The following is an 11,201-nucleotide window of genomic DNA, read 5'->3' as shown; positions in this document are numbered from 1 at the left end:
AGTCCACACTAACCTCTCCTGGGAAGACATGTCAGTCCACACTAACCTCCCCCGGGACGACATGTCAGTCCACACTAACCTCTCCTGGGACGACATGTCAGTCCACACTAACCTCCCCCGGGACGACATGTCAGTCCACACTAACCTCTCCTGGGAAGACATGTCAGTCCACACTAACCTCCCCCGGGACGACATGTCAGTCCACACTAACCTCTCCTCTGAAAACATGTCAGTCCACACTAACCTCCCCTGGGACGACATGTCAGTCCACACTAACCTCCCCTGGGACGATACGTCAGTCCACACTAACCTCCCCTGGGACAACATGTCAGTCCACACTGGGACAACATGTCAGTCCACACTACTCCCTGGAACCTCCTGGGACGACATGTCAGTCCACACTAACCTCCCCTTTGACGACATGTCAGTCCACACTAACCTCTCCTGGGAAGACATGTCTGTCCACACTAACCTCCCCCGGGACGACATGTCAGTCCACACTAACCTCTCCTGGGACGACATGTCAGTCCACACTAACCTCCCCCGGGACGACATGTCAGTCCACACCAACCTCTCCTGGGAAGACATGTCAGTCCACACTAACCTCCCCCGGGACGACATGTCAGTCCACACTAACCTGTCCTGGGACGACATGTCAGTCCACACTAACCTCCCCCGGGACGACATGTCAGTCCACACTAACCTCCCCTGGGATGATACGTCAGTCCACACTAACCTCCCCTGGGACGACATGTCAGTCCACACTAACCTCTCCTTTGAAAACATGTCAGTCCACACTAACCTCCCCTGAGACGACATGTCAGTCAACACTAACCTCCCCTGGGACGACATGTCAGTCCACACTAACCTCCCCTGGGACGATATGTCAGTCCACACTAACCTCCCCTGGGACGACATGTCAGTCCACACTAATCTCCCCTGGGACGATACGTCAGTCCACACTAACCTCCCCTGGGACAACATGTCAGTCCACACTAACCTCCCCTGGGACGACATGTTAGTCCACACTAACCTCCCCTGGGACGACATGTCAGTCCACACTAACCTCCCCTGGGAAACATGTCAGTCCACACTAACCTCCCCTGGGACAACATGTCAGTCCACACTAACCTCCCCTGGGAAGACATGTCAGTCCACACTAACCTCCCCTGGGACAACATGTTGATAAAGGGTTGATAAAGACTGTTCTAGAGAATGGTAATTATACATTTTCTTTTTTTTTTATTGTCAGTCCACACTAACCTCTCCTCTGAAAACATGTCAGTCCACACTAACCTCCCCTGGGACGACATGTCAGTCCACACTACCCTCCCCTGGGAAGACATGTCAGTCCACACTAACCTCCCCTGGGATGGTACATCAGTCAACACTAACCTCCCCTGGGAAGACATGTCAGTCCACACTAACCTCCCCTGAGAAGACATGTCAGTCCACACTAACCTCCCCTGGGAAACATGTCAGTCCACACTAACCTCCCCTGGGACAACATGTCAGTCCACACTAACCTCCCCTGGGAAGACATGTCAGTCCACACTAACCTCCCCTGGGACAACATGTCAGTCCACACTAACCTCCCCTGGGAAGACATGTCAGTCCACACTAACCTCCCCTGGGACAACATGTCAGTCCACACTAACCTCCCCTGGGAAGACATGTCAGTCCACACTAACCTCCCCTGGGACAACATGTCAGTCCACACTAACCTCCCCTGGGAAGACATGTCAGTCCACACTAACCTCCCCTGGGACAACATGTTGATAAAGGGTTGATAAAGACTGTTCTAGAGAATGGTAATTATACATTTTCTTTTTTTTTTATTGTCAGTCCACACTAACCTCTCCTCTGAAAACATGTCAGTCCACACTAACCTCCCCTGGGACGACATGTCAGTCCACACTAACCTCCCCTGGGAAGACATGTCAGTCCACATTAACCTCCCCTGGGATGGTACATCAGTCAACACTAACCTCCCCTGGGAAGACATGTCAGTCCACACTAACCTCCCCTGAGAAGACATGTCAGTCCACACTAACCTCCCCTGGGACGACATGTCAGTCCACACTAACCTCCCCTGGGAAGACATGTCAGTCCACACTAACCTCCCCTGGGACAACATGTCAGTCCACACTAACCTCCCCTGGGAAGACATGTCAGTCCACACTAACCTCCCCTGGGACAACATGTTGATAAAGGGTTGATAAAGACTGTTCTAGAGAATGGTAATTATACATTTTCTTTTTTTAATTGTCAGTCCACACTAACCTCTCCTCTGAACACATGTCAGTCCACACTAACCTCCCCTAAGACGACATGTCAGTCAACACTAACCTCCCCTGGGACGACATGTCAGTCCACACTAACCTCCCCTGGCAAGACATGTCAGTCCACACTAACCTCCCCTGGCAAGACATGTCAGTCCACACTAACCTCCCCTGGGAAGACATGTTGATAAAGGGTTGATAAAGACTGTTCTAGAGAATGGTAATTATACATTTTCTTTTTTTTTATTGTCAGTCCACACTAACCTCTCCTCTGAAAACATGTCAGTCCACACTAACCTCCCCTGAGACGACATGTCAGTCAACACTAACCTCCCCTGGGACGACATGTCAGTCCACACTAACCTCCCCTGGGAAGACATGTCAGTCCACACTAACCTCCCCTGGGATGGTACATCAGTCAACACTAACCTCCCCTGGGAAGACATGTCAGTCCACACTAACCTCCCCTGGGACGACAAGTCAGTCCACACTAACCTCCCCTGGCAAGACATGTCAGTCCACACTAACCTCCCCTGGCAAGACATGTCAGTCCACACTAACCTCCCCTGGGAAGACATGTCAGTCCACACTAACCTCCCCTGGGATGGTACATCAGTCAACACTAACCTCCCCTGGGAAGACATGTCAGTCCACACTAACCTCCCCTGGGACGACATGTCAGTCCACACTAACCTCCCCTGGCAAGACATGTCAGTCCACACTAACCTCCCCTGGGACGATACACCAGTCAACACTAACCTCCCCTGGGACGACATGTCAGTCCACACTAACCTCCCCTGGGACAACATGTCAGTCCACACTAACCTCCCCTGGGACGACATGTCAGTCCACACTAACCTCCCCTGGGACGACATGTCAGTCCACACTAACCTCCCCTGGGAAGACATGTCAGTCCACACTAACCTCCCCTGGGATGGTACATCAGTCAACACTAACCTCCCCTGGGAAGACATGTCAGTCCACACTAACCTCCCCTGGGACGACATGTCAGTCCACACTAACCTCCCCTGGCAAGACATGTCAGTCCACACTAACCTCCCCTGGCAAGACATGTCAGTCCACACTAACCTCCCCTGGGAAGACATGTCAGTCCACACTAACCTCCCCTGGGATGGTACATCAGTCAACACTAACCTCCCCTGGGAAGACATGTCAGTCCACACTAACCTCCCCTGGGACGACATGTCAGTCCACACTAACCTCCCCTGGCAAGACATGTCAGTCCACACTAACCTCCCCTGGGACGATACATCAGTCAACACTAACCTCTCCTGGGATGACATGTCAGTCCACACTAACCTCCCCTGGGACAACATGTCAGTCCACACTAACCTCCCCTGGGACGACATGTCAGTCCACACTAACCTCCCCTGAGACGACATGTCAGTCCACACTAACCTCTCCTGGGAAGACATATCAGTCCACACTAACCTCTCCTGGGACGACATGTCAGTCCACACTAACCTCTCCTGGGATGATATGTCAGTCCACACTAACCTCCCCTGGGACGATATGTCAGTCCACACTAACCTCCCCTGGGACGACATGTCAGTCCACACTAACCTCTCCTGGGACGATATGTCAGTCCACACTAACCTTTCCTGGGAAGACATGTCAGTCCACACTAACCTCTCCTGGGAAGACATGTCAGTCCACACTAACCTCTCCTGGGAAGACATGTCAGTCCACACTAACCTCTCCTGGGAAGACATGTCAGTCCACACTAACCTGTCCTGGGACGACATGTCAGTCCACACTAACCTCCCCTGGGACGATACGTCAGTCCACACTAACCTCCCCTGGGACGACATGTCAGTCCACACTAACCTCTCCTCTGAAAACATGTCAGTCCACACTAACCTCCCCTGAGACGACATGTCAGTCAACACTAACCTCCCCTGGGACGACATGTCAGTCCACACTAATCTCCCCTTGGACAACATGTCAGTCCACACTAACCTCCCCTGGGACGACATGTCAGTCCACACTAACCTCCCCTGGGACGATACGTCAGTCCACACTAACCTCCCCTGGGACGACATGTCAGTCCACACTAACCTCTCCTCTGAAAACATGTCAGTCCACACTAACCTCCCCTGAGACGACATGTCAGTCAACACTAACCTCCCCTGGGACGACATGTCAGTCCACACTAACCTCCCCTGGGACGATATGTCAGTCCACACTAACCTCCCCTGGGACAACATGTCAGTCCACACTAACCTCCCCTGGGACGATATGTCAGTCCACACTAACCTCCCCTGGGACGACATGTCAGTCCACACTAACCTCCCCTGGGACGATACGTCAGTCCACACTAACCTCCCCTGGGACAACATGTCAGTCCACACTAACCTCCCCTGGGACGACATGTCAGTCCACACTAACCTCCCCTTTGACGACATGTCAGTCCACACTAACCTCTCCTGGGAAGACATGTCAGTCCACACTAACCTCCCCCGGGACGACATGTCAGTCCACACTAACCTCTCCTGGGACGACATGTCAGTCCACACTAACCTCCCCCGGGACGACATGTCAGTCCACACTAACCTGTCCTGGGACGACATGTCAGTCCACACTAACCTCCCCCGGGACGACATGTCAGTCCACACTAACCTCCCCTGGGACGATACGTCAGTCCACACTAACCTCCCCTGGGACGACATGTCAGTCCACACTAACCTCTCCTCTGAAAACATGTCAGTCCACACTAACCTCCCCTGAGACGACATGTCAGTCAACACTAACCTCCCCTGGGACGACATGTCAGTCCACACTAACCTCCCCTGGGACGATATGTCAGTCCACACTAACCTCCCCTGGGACGACATGTCAGTCCACACTAACCTCCCCTGGGACGATACGTCAGTCCCCACTAACCTCCCTGGGACGACATGTCAGTCCACACTAACCTCCCCTGGGACGATATGTCAGTCCACACTAACCTCCCCTGTTACGACATGTCAGTCCACACTAACCTCCCCTGGGACGACATGTCAGTCCACACTAACCTCTCCTGGGACGACATGTCAGTCCACACTAACCTCTCCTGGGACGACATGTCAGTCCACACTAACCTCACCTGGGACGACATGTCAGTCCACACTAACCTCCCCTGGGGGAGACAACATGTCAGTCCACACTAACCTCCCCTGGGAAACATGTCAGTCCACACTAACCTCCCCTGGGACAACATGTCAGTCCACACTAACCTCCCCTGGGAAGACATGTCAGTCCACACTAACCTCCCCTGGGACAACATGTCAGTCCACACTAACCTCCCCTGGGAAGACATGTCAGTCAACACTAACCTCCCCTGAGACGACATGTCAGTCAACACTAACCTCCCCTGGGAAGACATGTCAGTCCACACTAACCTCCCCTGGGACGATACGTCAGTCAACACTAACCTCCCCTGGGAAGACATGTCAGTCCACACTAACCTCCCCTGGGACAACATGTCAGTCCACACTAACCTCCCCTGGGACGATACATCAGTCAACACTAACCTCCCCTGGGAAGACATGTCAGTCCACACTAACCTCCCCTGGGACGGTACATCAGTCAACACTAACCTCCCCTGGGAAGACATGTCCGTCCACACTAACCTCCCCTGGGACGACATGTCAGTCCACACTAACCTCCCCTGGGAAGACATGTCAGTCCACACTAACCTCCCCTGGGACGATACATCAGTCAACACTAACCTCTCCTGGGAAGACATGTCAGTCCACACTAACCTATCCTGGGAAGACATATCAGTCCACACTAACCTCTCCTGGGACGACATGTCAGTCCACACTAACCTCTCCTGGGACGATATGTCAGTCCACACTAACCTCCCCTGGGACGATATGTCAGTCCACACTAACCTCCCCTGGGACGACATGTCAGTCCACACTAACCTCTCCTGGGACGATATGTCAGTCCACACTAACCTCTCCTGGGAAGACATGTCAGTCCACACTAAGCTCTCCTGGGAAGACATGTCAGTCCACACTATCCTCTCCTGGGACGACATGTCAGTCCACACTAACCTCTCCTGGGACGATATGTCAGTCCACACTAACCTCCCCTGGGACGATATGTCAGTCCACACTAACCTCCCCTGGTACGACATGTCAGTCCACACTAACCTCTCCTGGGACGATATGTCAGTCCACACTAACCTCTCCTGGGAAGACATATCAGTCCACACTAACCTCTCCTGGGAAGACATGTCAGTCCACACTAACCTCTCCTGGGAAGACATGTCAGTCCACACTAACCTCTCCTGGGAAGACATGTCAGTCCACACTAACCTCCCCTGGGACAACATGTCAGTCCACACTAACCTCCCCTGGGACGATACGTCAGTCCACACTAACCTCTCCTTCGACGATACGTCAGTCCACACTAACCTCTCCTGGGAAGACATGTCAGTCCACACTAACCTCCCCTGGGAAGACATGTCAGTCCACACTAACCTCCCCTGGGACGATACGTCAGTCCACACTAACCTCTCCTGGGACGATATGTCAGTCCACACTAACCTCTCCTGGGAAGACATGTCAGTCCACACTAACCTCTCCTGGGAAGACATGTCAGTCCACACTAACCTCCCCTGGGACAACATGTCAGTCCACACTAACCTCCCCTGGGACGATATGTTTGTCCACACTAACCTCTCCTGAGACGACATGTCAGTCCACACTAACCTCCCCTGGGACGATACGTCAGTCCACACTAACCTCTCCTGGGACGATACGTCAGTCAACACTAACCTCCCCTGGGACGATACATCAGTCAACACTAACCTCCCCTGGGACGACACATCAGTCAACACTAACCTCTCCTGGGACACTATACTATACGGTACTATACACACTCACAGCCATCCAACCGCAAACCAATACTGTACTATACTATATTACATACACTAACAGCCATACCACAACATTATACTGTAGTATACTATACTATACTGTACTACACTACTCCATACTATGTTATGCTGGGCTATACTATACACACTAACAGGCATACCACCATTAAACTGTAGCATACTATACTATACACACTCACAGTCATGCCACCACTATACTATGCTATACTATGCCATGCACACTCGCAGATAGAGTGACGACACAATACAATACTATACTATGCTATACCATACTATGCTATGCTATACCATATTATGCCATACACACTCAGACACAGCGACAACTCTATACTATACCATACTATACTGTGCTGTGCTATACTATACTATACCATATCATACTTTACTGTAGGATACCGTGCCATACAATGCTTTGCTGTGCTATATACTATGCCATACTATACCATACTATGCTATTCTATACTATACTATACTATGCCATACCATGCTGTACTATACTATGCCATACTATACTATGCCATACTATACTATGCTATACTATACTATGCACACTCACGGCCATACACCCACAACACTATAGTACACTATATTATGCTGTGCTTCACACACTCACAGCCATACCAGCACTCTACTGTAGTATACTGTAGTATACTATGCTATACTATACTGTACTATACTATACTTTACACACTCACAGCCATACCAGCACTCTACTGTAGTATACTGTAGTATACTATACTATACTATACTGTACTATACTATACTTTACACACTCACAGCCATACCAGCACTCTACTGTAGTATACTGTAGTATACTATACTTTACACACTCACAGCCATACCAGCACTCTACTGTAGTATACTGTAGTATACTATACTATACACACTCACAGCCATACCAGCACTCTACTGTAGTATACTGTAGTATACTATACTATACTATACTGTACTATACTATACTTTACACACTCACAGCCATACCAGCACTCTACTGTAGTATACTGTAGTATACTATACTTTACACACTCACAGCCATACCAGCACTCTACTGTAGTATACTGTAGTATACTATACTTTACACACTCACAGCCATACCAGCACTCTACTGTAGTATACTGTAGTATACTATACTTTACACACTCACAGCCATACCAGCACTCTACTGTAGTATACTACACTGTGCTATACTATACTATACTGTACTATGCTATACTTTACACAATCACAGCCATACCAGCACTCTACTGTAGTATACTATACTTTACACACTCACAGCCATACCAGCACTCTACTGTAGTATACTGTAGTATACTATACTTTACACACTCACAGCCATACCAGCACTCTACTGTAGTATACTGTAGTATACTATACTTTACACACTCACAGCCATACCAGCACTCTACTGTAGTATACTGTAGTATACTATACTTTACACACTCACAGCCATACCAGCACTCTACTGTAGTATACTGTAGTATACTATACTTTACACACTCACAGCCATACCAGCACTCTACTGTAGTATACTGTAGTATACTATACTTTACACACTCACAGCCGTACCAGCACTCTACTGTAGTATACTGTAGTATACTATACTTTACACACTCACAGCCATACCAGCACTCTACTGTAGTATACTATACTATACTATACTTTACACACTCACAGCCATACCAGCACTCTACTGTAGTATACTGTAGTATACTATACTTTACACACTCACAGCCATACCAGCACTCTACTGTAGTATACTATACTATACTATACTTTACACACTCACAGCCATACCAGCACTCTACTGTAGTATACTGTAGTATACTATACTTTACACACTCACAGCCATACCAGCACTCTACTGTACTATACTATACTGTACTATGCTATACTTTACACACTCACAGCCATACCACCACTCTACTGTAGTATACTATACTGTAGTATACTATACTTTACACACTCACAGCAATACCACCACTCTACTGTAGTATACTATTCTGTACTATACTATACTGTACTATACTATACTTTACACACTCACAGCCATACCACCACTCTACTGTAGTATACTATACTGTACTATTCAATACTTTACACTTTCACAGCCATACCAGCACTCTACTGTAGTATACTGTAGTATACTATACTTTACACACTCACAGCCATACCACCACTCGACTGTAGTATACTATACTGTACTATACTATACTTTACACACTCACAGCCATACCACCACTCTACTGTAGTATACTATACTGTACTATACTATACTTCACACACTCACAGCCATACCACCACTCTACTGTAGTATACTATACTGTACTATACTATACTATACTGTACTATACTATACTTCACACACTCACAGCCATACCACCACTCTACTGTACTATACTGTACTATACTATACTTTACACACTCACAGCCATACCACCACTCTACTGTAGTATACTATACTGTACTATACTATACTTCACACACTCACAGCCATACCACCACTCTACTGTAGTATACTATACTGTAGTATACTATACTTTACACACTCACAGCCATACCACCACTCTACTGTAGTATACTATTCTGTACTATACTATACTATACTGTACTATACTATACTTCACACACTCACAGCCATACCACCACTCTACTGTACTATACTGTACTATACTATACTTTACACACTCACAGCCATACCACCACTCTACTGTAGTATACTATACTGTACTATACTATACTTCACACACTCACAGCCATACCACCACTCTACTGTAGTATACTATACTGTAGTATACTATACTTTACACACTCACACCCATACCACCACTCTACTATACTATACTGTACTATACTATACTTTACACACTCACAGCCATACCACCACTCTACTGTAGTATACTATACTATACTATACTTTACACACGCACAGCCATACCACCACTCGACTGTAGTATACTATACTGTACTATACTATACTTCACACACTCACAGCCATACCACCACTCTACTGTAGTATACTGTAGTATACTATACTTTACACACTCACAGCCATACCACCACTCTACTGTAGTATACTATACTGTACTATACTATACTATACTGTACTATACTATACTTTACACATTCACAGCCATACCACCACTCTACTGTAGTATACTATAATGTACTATACTGTACTATACTATACTTTACATACTCACAGCCATACCTCCACTCTACTGTAGTATACTATACTGTACTATACTATACTTCACACACTCACAGCCATACCAGCACTCTACTGTAGTATACTATACTGTACTAAACTATACTTCACACACTCACAGCCATACCACCACTCTACTGTAGTATACTATACTGTACTATACTATACTTTACACACCCACAGCCATACCACCACTCTACTGTAGTATACTATACTGTCCTATACTATACTTCACACACTCACAGCCATACCACCACTCTACTGTAGTATACTATACTGTACTATACTATACTTCACACACTCACAGCCATACCACCACTCTACTGTAGTATACTATACTGTACTATACTATACTTTACACACTCACAGCCATACCACCACTCTACTGTAGTATACTATACTGTACTATACTATACTTTACACACTCACAGCCATACCACCACTCTACTGTAGTATACTGTAGTATACCTTGCTGCACTATACCATGCCATACTACACTGTACCATACTATGCTATGCTATACTACACTGTACCACACTATACCATACTATACTATACCACATTATACCACACCATACTACACTATACTATACACTATACTTCACATGTTATACCATGCTATACTGCACTATACCGCGCTATACTATGCCATATTATACTATGCTATACTACACTATATACTATGCCATACTATACCACACTGTACTACACTATGCCGCACGATACTATGCTGCACTATACTATGCTATAACACGCTATACTACACCATAATATACTATACTGTGCCACATTATACTACACTACT

The sequence above is a fragment of the Oncorhynchus nerka genome, linkage group LG14, assembly GCF_034236695.1.
Source record: "Oncorhynchus nerka isolate Pitt River linkage group LG14, Oner_Uvic_2.0, whole genome shotgun sequence".
Lineage (NCBI taxonomy): Eukaryota > Metazoa > Chordata > Actinopteri > Salmoniformes > Salmonidae > Oncorhynchus > Oncorhynchus nerka.
The sequence above is the reverse complement of the archived record's forward strand: the minus strand, read 5'-3'. Positions refer to the sequence as shown.